We start from the raw sequence: 13,662 nt of genomic DNA on the forward strand, positions 1-13,662 counted from the left end.
CTGGTCTGCAACTCCATGCCACATCTACTATATTTTATTCTACTACATTTACTATATTTAATGCACATATAATTTACTATATATGGTAATTTTTCATATCTTTGATTTCTTTGGTACCCCTAGAATCAATTTTGACCAGCTCGAGTCCTGAATTTATTTGCTTGTTGGTGAATTGTTTAGGGTTCCCTGTATGAGTCAGTCCCCCATCTTGTATCCTCCTATGCCTGTATCTCTTTGCCCAGAACCCCATGTTCCCAGTTTTCAGGACTACTGAATATATGTCAGTTGTGCATTTCTCTGCCCACTGCCCTTATTCTTATTTATCCTGCACCCGGGCCACAACAACCCCTCACATTGCGGTCTGGAGGAGTGCAGCTGGAAAGCTGCTCAGGAGAAAGGGATTGTGGGTTGAAAGATGGATATATGAAGCAGCAGTGTGCCCAGGCGACCAAAGCCATCTTGGCCTGTATCAAGAATAGTTTAGCCAGTAAGGGTAGAAAAGAGATTGTCTCGCTGAACTTATCACTAGTGAGATTGCACCTCAAGCACTGTGTCTAGTTGTGTGTCACTTGCTTCCAAAACGACATTGAGATGCTGGAGCTTTTCTAAAGAAGGGCAAAGAAGGTGGAGAAGGGGCTAGACAATGTCTTATAAAGAGCAGCTGCAGAAAGTGGAGTTGTTTAGCCTGGAGAAATGGAGGCCCAGGAGGGACTGCCTGAAGGGACTTGTAGTGGAGTAGCACTCAGTCTTTTCTGACATGTCTTAGGTAAAAGAGTGAGAGGAAATGGCATTAAGTTTTGCCAGGGGAGATTAAGATTTACTCCTACAAAAGGTGTCTGCATGTGGCACTTGGGGATATGATTTAGGTGATTTAAGCAATTATAGTGATGCTGGGTTGATGGTAGATGGTCTTGAAGGCCTCTTCCTACCTTGATGATTCTGTGATTATGTTAGTCGTCAATAACTCATTCTGCACAAAGTAATGACTTTTTACTATTACCTATATAAAATAGGGTTGTGCCATAAGAAGATAAGCAAAGGTAAAACAAACTAGGTATAGTATTCTGGCCATCAGAGAAAAAATAATGGTGTTTCATCTAAACAAAATTTGAGTCCAAGCCTGGCAAGTCTGTGGCCTTCCATACTCCCTACCATACCCAAAGATTAACTAGAGATAGCAGTAATATATTTGTTAGGCTATGGGTTAATAATTTATCAACATCACAGCAGAATATCCAGAAGTACAGAACAAAACCTGCTAAGAGTATCAGTACATACAGACATGAGCTCAGAGTTAACCAAGCAGAAAACTTAGGTCTGCAGCGGTTACTGTCATGCTAAAGACAACTCATATTTTAAAAGATAAATTCTAGGTTGTAGAATTTTTTTTTTACGTTGACCTTTTCATACCTTGATATTTTTTTTGCACTGAGCATCTAGTCCAAATGCCTGACCACTTTAGAGCTGACCAAAAGTTAAATTGTGTCTTTAAGAATGTGGTCCTTAAACACTCTCTTAAACACTGACAGGCACTTCTCTAGAAAGCCAGTTCCAGGGCTTGACCACCTTCCCAGTAAAAAAATGTCCCTATGTCAAGCATGACCCTTCCTTGATGGACGCAGCTTTTATCCATTCCCATGGGTCCTGGCACTGGGTACCAGGGAGAAGAGCTCAGCACCTCCATCTGCACTTACCCTCCTCAGGAAGTTGTAGGGAACAGTGAGATCACTCCTTGGCCTTCTTCACTCCAAACTACACAAGCCCAGTGCCCTAAGCCACTACCCAGAGGGCATTCTTACCAGCCCCTTCCCCTGCTTTGGTGCCCTTGGCAGAACACATTCAAGGACCTTCACATCCTTCTTCAATGTCAGGATCCAGAATTGCACACAGCATTCAAGATGAGACCAACAATGCTGGATATAGGCTGGATAATCACCTCTTTGGATCATCAGTCTTGCTGTGTTTTATACATTCCAGGATGAGGTTTGCCTAGTTGGCTGCCAGGGTACACATTGCTGACTCCTGTTGAGTCTCCTGTGAACCAACACTCCCAGAACCCTCTCTGCAGGGCTGCTCTCCAGACACTTCTCTCCCAGCTTTGTGCCTGACATTGCCCCATGGGGCAGAATCTGGCATTTTGATGTATTAAATTTCATCCCATTAATCAAAGCCTAATGATCCATTCTCTCAGATTCCTCTGCAAGGGCTCTTGTGCCTCAAGAGAGTCAACAGCACCTCCCAGTTTGCTATAATCAACAAACATGCTGATGGTGTTGCATGTAGACAGTCGATAAATATATAACCCCTTCAATTTCTATACTACACCTGAAACTCAAAGTAATTCCTCAAGGCTTCTCTTCCAGAAGTTCATTGCATGCACCTTCTTTGAAAATGAGATCCTGAAAAGGTTAACTATCTACTCATTTGGATGGTGACCTCCCAATGATGCCCTTGCCTTCTCCATTTGTGGGGAGGTTGTTTGGTCTTCACTTACAGACCTTTGGCCCCTCTCAGTCTGCATGCCTGCCACTGCTGTGACAATTGTTGACCTCATTACAGAACTTATCATCTTTTCACGTGGGCCTAAAGTCTAAAGCCCCAAACTATTTTATGCATAACAAGATGCTGAGGAGACAGTATGTGTATTTTAAAAATTACAAATGCAGTCAAGCCTTAAATTAGTTATTCAGAAATGAGTTTCATCTCTATTTGGGATCAACTTGAGTTCTCTGGTCAGCAATGAAGGACATAAAACAAATTACCACTGTAGTAAGATGGAAAGCAGTTTTTCAGCTGTCATTATAAATTATCTGTTTTCATAAAGATTCTCAAGTGACATAACAGTTGCAAGGCACTGATCAATGGATATAAACACAGATGCGAAAGTTTGCTTTACTCTGCCAGTCACTATATTTGCTGAGTGGGGGAAAAGTCCAATCAGATTTATCAGGGAAATGTTGAGGTCAATAAAACACATTCAGTGATGCAGAAATGTTTCCAGCAATTGCTGTGTTTCCTGCAATCCTCTTTAGAAGACCATCTTTCAAAACTCTTGCCTCCTAGTCACAATGCCTAATCACGATACATACCCTGTCACAGCTGGCATTGTTACATTCATCCATCTAAAGAATGAAAGGTCCTGATCTGGCCTGGTTTACAACCTGGAGCTGTGTAATGTGCTGATGGAGCTTTAATGATGCATGCAAACTGGTGTCCTTTCAGGGGAATTTTTTTAAACATCAACTGACCTGTAAACACGAACTTGATCACCACTGTTCCACAGTTAAGGCACTATGTAGGAACCCTGTCATGATGCCAGAATGGCAAATGTTAAATACAGGAGCCTGCTGCTGTCCACAAACCATGTTACTGTGAGGATCTGATTCTCTGTTGTCCTGTATATGTTGGTGGATGTTTGTAGCTGTGCAAAAAATTCTGAAGCTTTCCATTCCTTACCAGGTAATGCTGCATAATCACCGTATGTTCATCATGCATCTGTGCAAGATGGAAGGCAAAGACACAAAGATAATAATGTAAAAAAAAAAGAATTTTCTTAAGAATTCGGTTCCCCTGTGGTACTAAATCTGTTCCCTGTGCTGCAGAGGTGAACTGCAGGTAATGGTAGCTCTCTTCTCTCCAGATCCTTGGCTAGGTATGTGGACAATGAAATGCAGTTCTAGAGCTCTGTAGAGTCAGAGCCATTGCATTGGCCAACATGATCCAATATCCATATCTTCTGCATTCCCGTTTGCTCTTTCTGGCATGATGTTTTAAAAGAAGAATGGACAGCTCTCCCCCTCTACATTTTCTCATTTACTCCGCTTAGAGTGATATTTTTGTTCCTATTTGTGGCTTTAAAATCACTTGTGTTTGGCTATGGATTTGGACTCAGTATCCTGGCTCTTTGGTCACCTGATTTGTTCTTGTAGACTAGCTACACTTTCACAATGGAAAATGTTTTTCAGAATTAAAATGTAAGATGCAATTTATTCTTGATGTAGTACATTAACTACTCTTCATGCCACTGATGCCACTGTTATTCGCAAAGATCATGGAATTATTTTGCTTGATCTTCTATTACTGGATTGATTTCAGAGACTTCTGAGCTAAAGCTGAGAATATTTAACTCACAAGATATGACTAGGTCCTTTGGTGAATAGTAGTCCTCTAACCTCATGAAACTTACAGCTAAAATAATTTGCCTAAAGTAATACTTTAATTCAGCAGGTGCATTAATACAAAGTCATACTATTCTACTGCTTATTCCTAGCAATATACTTTCAATGACTCCTTTGTTCATGTCCCAGTGCCCAGAAATTAATAAATACTTCAGATATACATCAAACCTAGAGTTGAATAAAACTATCTTCATTCTTATGGTGCCACTCCAGTTTTATGTCACTGTAACATTATTCCAAGTCCAACTTCCCATATTTTTTTTTTTTGCATGTAGTTTTTATGTACCATAGCTATTTATATGAGCATTTTCAAAGAATTTGAATTATAGAGATGGACATTGTGTTCCGAATTCAAACAGCTACGAGCTTAACCTCCTTGGCCTCCCAGTCCTACATTGCTCTAGGAACTGAGAAGAACCACTGGAGTTCGTGTTATGGTGCCATTTTACCTCAGACACTGATGCCTTGGCTAGAACATCTGCTCTACTGTGTGCTGTGGCCCTGGAAATACTGCTTGATATGCCAATGTTTATATAGACTTCCCCCTTCTGACTGAAAAATATGTCTTTGAAAAGTAATTTTACAGTTCATTTCTATATCAGAGAAATAGCAGAGAAACTTTTCGCATGACTGCATTTGAGCATTTATGTCATTCCCTGCCTTTTCCTTATCTTTAAAATAACTCATTAAGACTATCACTATGTCCAAATATCTTTCTGTGATCTATCTCTGCAGTGTTCTAAATCCAAGAACACAAAGAAAGAATACTTAAAAAATTTAAATTAAAAAATAAAAGTTTCTTAGTCTTAACATTACTATTGGTACCACTTATTGTTATCAAAGTGCACAGCTATATGGGTGAAAGTTGGATCCCTGTAGAAAGGTGAATTTACTGTAGGAACTGCAGCTCTCCCTCTTCTAACAGGCACTGGCTACTCAAACTTCAAATTCCACACAGGTGATGTAAGCAAATATATGTAGTGTAATAGCAAATCTAAACCAGAACGCTAATGAAAACATTTTAGACAAAATAGCTTGTCATATGGAAAGGGAAGGGTTCTATTGAACTCTTGTTGCAGCTTAGTGGAAATAGCAGTGAGACCAAGAATCTTAATATCTAAAAATGCCTCTATATGAATTTAATGACTATTAAACCAATCAGAGTTTACAGATATATAACAGACCTATACATAGCACATCCCAATAAAAAAAATACAAGCTTTATCATAAAAGAAAAAAAAATCTAGCACAAATAACCCACGCAAAAGGTTTAACTTCCCCAGAGACCCCCTTACAGCCTTAACTATTCTCTGAAAGTATGAACAATGTTTCTGACTTGCATAAAAATTACAAGAAAAATAATTTTCATACAAAAAGTGAAATGAAATTAGTATTTTGGAGGTGAAATGGTTTGTGGAAGCAAAACATAACTGCATCTACAGGAGATCTTATTCTGACCTCTTGCAAATCACTTAGACATAGCGCTACTGTTCATGGCATTGCATTCAATTTACACAAATCTGAGAATATTTACTCAATTTTTATTTCCCAAATCTTTTCCATCTCAGTCAAAAGACTATGCAGTGAAAGAGAAAATGGTGTGAAAAATATGCCTCATAAAGAACCTCCTTCCTTCCTTCCTTCCTTCCTTCCTTCCTTCCTTCCTTCCTTCCTTCCTTCCTTCCTGCCTGCCTGCCTGCCTGCCTTCCCTGCCTTCCACCTTCCATCTGCCAGTCTTTCCCATCCTAAAGGTCTCTCTACTAAACAGTCATCCAGAAATTTGGACTTATAAAGAATGTTTCACCTGGCTTATAACAACAGAAGATTGCACATAAAAACTGCCTTTAGCCATTTTACAAAGCATGGCACTGAGTTGAAAAAACATGAACATCTAAACTTAGACTTTCAGAACACAAAAGAAACCCCTTGCAGTGAAGATTTTTATCTGAAATGGACGGTGACTGGTGGTAAAGGCATTGTGCCCAAAATTTAGTCATTTTAAATTCCATTTCTTGGCTCTGACATTCTTAGCATTCATGACCCTGGCCAAGCTGTTTATGGCTTATGCCTCCAGAGTCCAGGATCTCTGAGGTGAAGAAAATACAATTTCTTTTTCTTCCTTTATAAAGTGTTTTTGAATCTTGATTTTGTAGGACTGCCAACACTTGCAGCAAATTGTGGTTTCAATATTAGGCTGCAAGAGGCAGCTTTTCTACTTGAAAAAAAGTACAAAACTTGCCTGGAATTTGGACACACTCCTGTGATACAAGAGTTGACAATAATTTTCCACAAATTTACTTCTTACTTTTTGCATTATCCAAATGAATTTATGTTGGATGAAGTCATTAAATGAGTGTCAAAACATTTTGAAATTGGAGAACACAATGTGGCAACATTATTTATGGATAAAAATATATACATACATAAATATTAGATCTAGCAACGCTTAATTTGTCAAAGATGACAAATATTTACTATTTACTATTTACTATTTTACTATTTACTATTACTATATATTACTATTAAAACTACTGTTTTAAATATTTCTTTACAGTGTTTTGTAACCTTGCATGACTGTAATTTTGTAACCTTGCATGATGACCAAGGTACCAATCATGGTGCATTACTCATTATGACATTTTTTTCAAATTTAAATATAAATAAATGAATAATGTTCTTTGACCATTAATGATTATTGGTGATTTTTACTCAGACTTTGCTTGAACCTCAAAAGCACTGTATCACTTGTGCTATCATGCAACCCAGAGCAGAAGGCTCCTTTGGACTCCTTTTATATGAAAAATAAATAAATATCTGACATGGCAGATCTAAATTTTATGAAAGGGAGCATCACAGCCATGCTTACTATCACAGCTACTACATCATGCATCCGGTGTTGGGAAAGAGCTCAGATTAAACTAAAGAATCAGAGCTACGGTCTGTATTTGGTCTAAATATGAAACTACTCACAAGTTGTTAAGAGTTTGGGCTGCTGACACCAGAGGTGTGCTTCACTTTGATCTGCAAAGTCTTTCTTCTTCTGAAAGAGGGAAGAACTGTACTCTGACACTTGACTTTACAGTTTCCTTCATCAGGAGAAGACAGTACTTGTGCACAGCAATATTGATTCTCAAATGGAGAGGAAGGGCACAAATGTACCAAAATATACTTGTGTTGATCAACTGAGATGTCAAATATACATTTAAAAGGCAGTCTTGGGGGAAAACCGTGCCTGCACAGAAAATGATATGAATCAGGATCTGATTTAGGGAAACCGCCTAATTTCACAGGAATTTGTTACTGCACGACAATCTCTGTTCTTGGAGGGAATTCTCCAAAGGACAAAAATAGATGTGGCTTTTGTCTAAGGAAATATTATTATGAGTCAAGAAATGCCTTGGAACAAAACCAGAGTTAACCCTGGAGATGGAAGCACTAGAGCTGTGCAGGTGTACCTGAAGCTCAGACACCTCTCCAGGACTGGGGATTTGAAAGCAAAAGCTGGCCTACACAATCTTCCCACAACCAGCACTAAGACATGCTCTCTGCATTGCTCTATGTTCTTGTCATTTACTGTATAGGCTTGGAGTTCCATCGTGTAGATAGAGCTGCACTGCGCCTTGTAAACTTAACATATGTCTGCACTAATTAGCTCAACTGCAGCTTGACCCTCTAAGTGAGGCTGTTCTGGCTTGGATTCAGCCTTCATGCAAGTCACTACAATGGAAACAAGTCTTAGTCTTTCTTTTGCAGACTATAAATAGGTAGCCTATAACCAGCATTGCATGTTTCCTGTGTAGTCATCCCTAACAGCTGGTAAACTAGACTCCTGACAGTTTGTGGTATCAACTCTCTGCATGTGATGGCAGTTCACTTTCTCAGCCATCTTACAACGTTTGCTTAAGAGCACGCCGAACAGAGCATTTGGCTTCAACCATCACTAGCTCTGATTTGTGAGTACTTAACCTGGTCTCCTGTTGTCTTGTGTTTATAGCCATTTGTTTCTGAATTTGTTTAGTATTCTATGGGAGCTTGAAGTGCAAATAAATAAAGGTTAAAATAGAAAATTTGGTGAGGAAGAACCAAATGGAATCCTATTTTTCCAATGAAGGCAAAACTAGCACCTGTGTTTATTATGTTGTCTCATTGCAAGTGAACAGCTTATGTACATATTATTATATACATATGTCAGTATTTGTCAGCAATCCAGGCTCTTACTGTTTTTCACTAGAAACATATTTTTACATTGACAGTGCAGGCAAATAATGGAGTACTACATAAAGATAGCCATTCTCCCCCCACATCCCCTCTTCCTCACTCCTTCCTACTCAATCTCTCCTCCAAAAACCACCCCAAACAAACAAACCGGGAAAATAAAAAAAGAGTACTAATTAATGACAGGTTCAAATTTGATTTTTTCTGTGAATTTGAATGAAAGCCAACAAAGGGTTAACAAAAAGTCGCCTCAGAGCCTGGTCACTGCTGAGCTTACCTTATAATTTCTGATTTCATTACCAAGGTTCTAGAAGAACAGTTGAACCTGCAAAATGTTCTCTCTCCCATGTGCTGAGCACAGTAAGCCAGCTGCTGTGAGTGTGGAGGGCTGGGGAATAGGGTGGCAACAAAGTGGATTACTCCATCTGCATCTAAAAATGTATGAACTGTGCAGAGAGAGAGCAGCAGGTCCTGCTTCAGAAAAAGACATCAGCTTCTCTAAAGAAAAGGTCATGGCTCAGTGAAAGGCTCAAATGCTCACACGAATGAAAGAAACACCGTCTTCATATGAGTAGCATGAGGACAATTCTGTCCATAAATATTCATTGAGAAAAGTACACAAATATCAGGGACTGAAACTTTATTTTGCAGATTAAACCTGGCTGTCAGTTTTCTTTTGCTCCTGTCTCTTGGTTTTTTTCCTGTGTTTGTTGGAGGTTTTTTGTATTTTTCTGTGTTGAATGTGTTGTTTGCTTTTATTTTTTTAGTTCGTTGGGGTATTTTTCCCCATCTGATGAATAATTATGCAATTTCTTTGGCTTACACTTATGATAGTACTGGTTATACTTTTGCTGAGAGAAATAAGTCTTATTTTGCAAGCACGTCTGCATTATATCCTTTGAGCGACACCATGATGCTAAGGCAAGTTTTTCACTTTCAAAGGCAGTTGATAATGCTTGCCCCATCAGAGGACAGAGGAACTTAGAAGTATCATAACCAGGTTCAGGATTATTTACTATTTCATTGACTCTGTAAACAGTATAAGCAGCCTCTCCCTTCAGGGAATGAAAAGCTACAGGTTAGCAAATCAGTACATTTTTGTTCTATTCTATTCTATTCTATTCTATTCTATTCTATTCTATTCTATTCTATTCTATTCTTCAGATAACTGAAAGAGCAAACAACCCCTAAGTCAAAGAGTAAATCTAGGTAAAAAATGATTATTTGCAAAGTCATTTGGATTCTTCCCCCTTTCAAAGCCATAATAATGAAAAATCTAGCCTTCATCTTTATGATCTTCTAGCTTAGCATTTTCCCTCTTCTGTTACCACTTTTTAGATTTGAAAATGAATATCAGTGGGAAGTTTTTCCGTCTTCATCCCCTCGCCCCCTTTCCCACCCCCAGTCTCTTCCACAGATCTGTATATTTTTGCTTGACAAAGAACGAAACCACCTTTAATCAGATGATTATTTATATGCAGACCATTTCAGTTTTGTAATCAAACTCATCTTATTCCAGTGTCATCACTTAAATAGAATACTTTTCAAAAATACAGAATAATAAGAGAATTGTGTGCCAGATTTGATTTTTAAGGGAAGATGAATTCCTTTTCTACTGAGGTGAACCAGTATTTTATAGCATGAAGATTACTTTTGAAAATGGATAGGACATATTCTGCTACTAATTATAGATGCAAATCAGGAAATCATATATTGACCTTAATGGCTTTTAGTTCTTCTACAAGTTGAATATGCCACTGCTCTAAAACCTATTAAGCTTAGGAATTTTATCTGATATTATGACAATTGAAGAGAAAGATGGTTTAAATTAAAAGCCTGGGGAAAAAACCTGCATATACACAAAGCTTTTTAAAGCTCTGTACAGATTTTCTTAAGCTTTAAAACAACCTGGCAACCATGGCTTTTCCTCCTGGATGTAAACCTAATGCCTGGTTTTCTGTATGTCTTAACTCCTCTGTGTATTTCTACAGAAAAGCTTTAGCAGACCAACCTCTCAAAATAAAAGATTAAACCTTTTCTTGTTCCCACGAGTTTTAGTCCTGAGGAAAACACAGATCAAAATGACTGAAAAGGAAACATGACGAGTCATATCTGCTTGGGGAGGGTAATAATCAAGTATAGAAAACTTAAGATATTGACATGGATCTGATGTTCTGTTAGAAGGTGACTTAATCACAGGTTTTTGCCCAGAAAGGATCCAGACTTCAAACAGTTGTTCTGGGCTTGCTGCCAGGAAGCCTCATAACTGAGTGCTGCTATCAGCCCTTCAGGAAAGGAAAAGCAGAAATAAAAAGGAAAAAAGATAAAGTTTTTGGCCTTCTAATACATTTGGCAGGTTAGCATGCTTATCAGAGAGGTACTCACTTCAAATACTGAATTTTGTCTTAATGAACAGAAGGACTCTGCTTTTCTGAACGCAAATACTACTAATCAAATGTGCCAGTATTTTGATAGGTTGTGCCTTCTGCAAAAAGGCTGAGGGAGATAAACTGGTATCTTCCCAAAAGGCCATTATCCATTTGAGCCTCAAACAGGGCCTGTCATCTACCAAAAAGAGGGATAGAAAAAGAGAAAAACTCAAGAAAAATTAGCCAAAGCAATTAAAATAAAGGTGCCAAGCAAAAATCCAGGCAGAAAACCTTAGCTTTTGTGAGGAGAATAATTCACATCAACAAACTAGTTCTAAAGCAAAAATGATGGCCCTCACTCTTGTTACTTGTTGCTTCCATTCTTGTTTTAAAGTCTATCTTATTATGAAGCTTTCTCTTGTCCAAGCTTCTTCATCACATACAGTAACTCAATGTCTTGCGTGTTTATCTACCATTATGCCAGTTTCCTCAGCATGGACATCCCAGGGAATATAACACCATTTTGATAGAAATTTTGTTTTAGAAACAGTGTTTGTATCAGAAATAGCATGACCAGAAGGACTAAGTGATTACACCCCTGTACTTAGCACTAGTGAGGCCTGGACTTTGAATCCTGTGTTCAATTTTGGGCTCCTTACTACAACAAATAAATTGAGGTGCTGGAATGTGTCCAGAGAAGGGCAACAGAGCTGGTGAAGGTCTGCAGCACAAGTCTGATGAACAGCTGAGGGAACTGAGGGTTTTTAGACTGAAGAAAAGGAGACTCAGGGGGACATGGTCAATCCTTTTACTTCAGCCTCAATGATAGTAATTTCCACCCTCAAAAGTTGACACAGTATAGAAACACTAGAAACACTTTAGTTTTCCTTGGGATCTAAAACTAAATCTTAAAAAAACCCCAGAACATTGCTCTGTGATTAAGGATAAGGAAACTTGTGTCTCTACTGGTTGCTCAGGCAGGTTCCTGAATATCAGCTGTCTGTCTCTGTCTTCCAAGCAATTTTTGGATACTGTTGATTTCTTCAACTGATCGGAGACTACAAAAACATGACTTCGATATTATGAGTAGCAAAGTGTGTGAAACCAATGCTTTGCCGTGGCATTTGTCTGGTATTTGTTCTGTCTACAGTGTTTTCTGTTACAGGCCTGAAATGTTCTGCTGCAACTTCAGATAAAAGTGCTGCTCTCTGCATTACCTACACTGCTGCATCGGTGCCTGTTTCTGTGATCTCCATCCCACAAATAATTGGAACATTGATCCAAAGAGCAAGTGAGTTAAACCTATGTTCTAAACATTCATTCCCCTGTTTAGTTTGATTTCTTTTCAGCCTTGTTACTATTTCTTATGTCACTGCTGGATTTCTGCACATCTAGGGAAGTCACCTTATCTTCCTGGCCTGTAGAATTGCAGCCATTACTTGTCTGGCCAGTGTGAACCCACTCTCTGGCTCTGTCCCAGAGCTGTGGCTGAGCTTTTGGCACTCATGTATTAGGCTGTGCTGAGCCTAACAGATCCTAAAAATGTGCTCTCTGAGCTGGGGGAAGCAGTTCTTACCTCTTGGCAGGCTGCTAGTGAGCTCCCTGTGCTTTACAGAAACAAAATGAAGTGGTGTGGGAAGAGAGACAATGAAGGCACCAGCTCATCTGCACCACACTTGAGGAACTTCAGAAAAGTTAGTTTAGGCTTTCACGCTATGCTCTGCTACAGTAAGTGTCATGGCTGTGAGGCCTTGAAAGCCTGTTGAGAGTTTTCAGGAATTTATCCTCATGAAGTCTCTCCTTTCCATGCCATGGCCATCACAATTTCACACTGGAAGGGATAAAGGTGCACAAGTGCCCCTCTAGTGACCAAAGTGATATGGAAGTAACAATTTAATCCAAATTGGGGTTTTCAAAAGAATTGAAGAAACACTGCTTGGCACTTCTGCGGCCAAATTTGGTATGTGGAGACGCATCTCTGTAGCTAGTTTTCTGTAAGTGTTTGCAATAAATAACCCAATTTTAATTAACATGAGATATAATAACTCTTGTTAAATCTAAATTGAATGCATGTTAGGAAACTTAAATTTGTAGTATTGCCCAACAGTGGCAGTTTCAATCCCATTACTCCAAGTTTTATCACTATGTTAAAAATGACCTGCTGAATTATTCTCCTGGGTAATATGTAATGCTATAAAAATTAAACACTAATTTATTACTTAAATAAAAGACATCAGAGATTATCAGGGTGTTAAACATCAGGGTTGGCTTGTTTTGCAAACCATATTTTATGGCAGACCCAGCTGGTACTCCTTAAATGGATCTAAAATAAACCTTTTTTTCTAAATGAAGGCAAACAAAAGCTAGGATGGGCTATTGGCTCTGAGTATGAGATTTCAAACTTCTTCTCCAACATGAATCACACGGTAGTAGAGTAACTATATCTATTGCTGCCACTGGTGACTGAAAATATAATATCTTCAGTAAATAAACCCATTATTTATATATATCACTCCCTGGGACCAGAGGTTTAACAAAGCACCGTGTCTTGTAGGGTTATTGCTTTCAGTTCTCAGGCTGTTGTTCTTTATCACTGCTGCTTTTGTGCCAGCTTTGCTAGCCAGATATGAGACTGATAATAACCTTTCTAAAGATTCAAGTGTAACTTTCCCGTTGACATAAAACGAAGCACAAGCAGGAATGACACCACTTTCTCTTTGATGGCTGTTTTATTTAATTTCCTCCTCCTAGAGTTTGTGCAGAACTGTGGCAGATCAAGCATAAATCTTCCCTCAACTCTGTGTTTCAGCAGGGAGAACAAAGCATACAATAAACAGCATTGCTGCAAAATATTCATTTTTTTTCTAAGTGCTGGCAGTTAATAATGAAAATAAACAATT

At 38.6% G+C, this 13,662-nt stretch overlaps 1 protein-coding gene and 1 long non-coding RNA gene across 4 annotated transcripts in view; one reads left to right on the forward strand and one right to left on the reverse strand.

Moving 5' to 3' along the window:
* Window positions 1–13,662, reverse strand: part of CNTNAP2 (contactin associated protein 2) — a 1,082,030-nt gene that overhangs the window by 122,076 nt on the left and 946,292 nt on the right. The window lies entirely within an intron of this gene.
* Window positions 1–13,662, forward strand: part of LOC148225212 (uncharacterized) — a 30,857-nt gene that overhangs the window by 2,005 nt on the left and 15,190 nt on the right. The window contains exon 2 of the long non-coding RNA XR_015804645.1: window positions 11,928–12,053. This is a non-coding gene — a long non-coding RNA (uncharacterized LOC148225212). The remainder of the gene's footprint in view (window positions 1–11,927; window positions 12,054–13,662) is intronic.

This window comes from Sturnus vulgaris, chromosome 1 (genome assembly GCF_052056855.1).
Source record: "Sturnus vulgaris isolate bStuVul1 chromosome 1, bStuVul1.hap1, whole genome shotgun sequence".
Classification (NCBI taxonomy): Eukaryota; Metazoa; Chordata; class Aves; order Passeriformes; family Sturnidae; genus Sturnus; species Sturnus vulgaris.